Here is a 940-nt window from a genome sequence, read left to right as displayed (position 1 = left end):
AAATCCAAAGTTTCTAAATTTTTACTGAAATTAATAATAAATTTAAATTTAAAAAAATTTAGACATACTGGCCAATGTTTGCGTCAGATGTAGCCCTCTAGTTTAGACTCTGTTGTATATGAAAATAACTGTCTTCATGCTATAATTTAAAAGTTGTCTACTAGACAAATTGAAGAATTAAAAATTTATGCTGGAATCCTACTGATGAGGAAATTTTAAAGCTGACTGTAATTTGAGTATCCATTTGTACTTCTATGTTCATTGGGACAAGGGGAAAGACCATGACAAAAATATAGAGAGATTTGGGTAGAGGAGGACAGCAAAGGCAGAACCAAGCATAGAGGAGGAAGATAAATGACCACATGGGGTCACTTATTTGAGTAGACCAATAACCTACCTGTTTTGGAGAGGTGGGGAAGATTAAGATAAGGAGTTTATATAGAGTCTTGAAGTATACAAACTGCATATAAATTTCATTTTCCTCTTTATTTCCTTTCGTTGGGGAGCCCTAATAGTGTAATATGTAATGTAGTGCTGTTAACCTAAAGCCTGGTGGTTTAGTTCTGCTTAGCAAAAAGTCAGCAGTTTGAAACGACCAGCCATTCCAAGAGAGAAAGATGGGCAGGCTGCTCCTGTAAGGATTTACAGCCTGGGAAACCTAATGGAAGGCACCAACTCGACTGCATGATGGAGAGGTGGTTTTCCTTTGGTTCTACTTTTCTGTAAAATCGGATGTATATGTAGCTTGGAGAGAGAATAATGAAAATGAAAAGCTAGGAAAGCACCCGACTTCCATCCTGTTGTGGTCAGTGGCAACAGACTAGAATATGGGATTAGTATACCTACTGTGTTTCATTGATTATGCAAAGGCATTTCACTGTGTGGATCATAACAAACTGTGGCTGACTCTGAGAAGAATGGGAATCCCAGAACATTTAAT

The sequence above is a fragment of the Elephantulus edwardii genome, unplaced genomic scaffold, assembly GCF_000299155.1.
Source record: "Elephantulus edwardii isolate Elephantulus edwardi_28Jun2011 unplaced genomic scaffold, EleEdw1.0 scaffold00044, whole genome shotgun sequence".
NCBI classification, from domain to species: domain Eukaryota; kingdom Metazoa; phylum Chordata; class Mammalia; order Macroscelidea; family Macroscelididae; genus Elephantulus; species Elephantulus edwardii.
The sequence above is the reverse complement of the archived record's forward strand: the minus strand, read 5'-3'. Positions refer to the sequence as shown.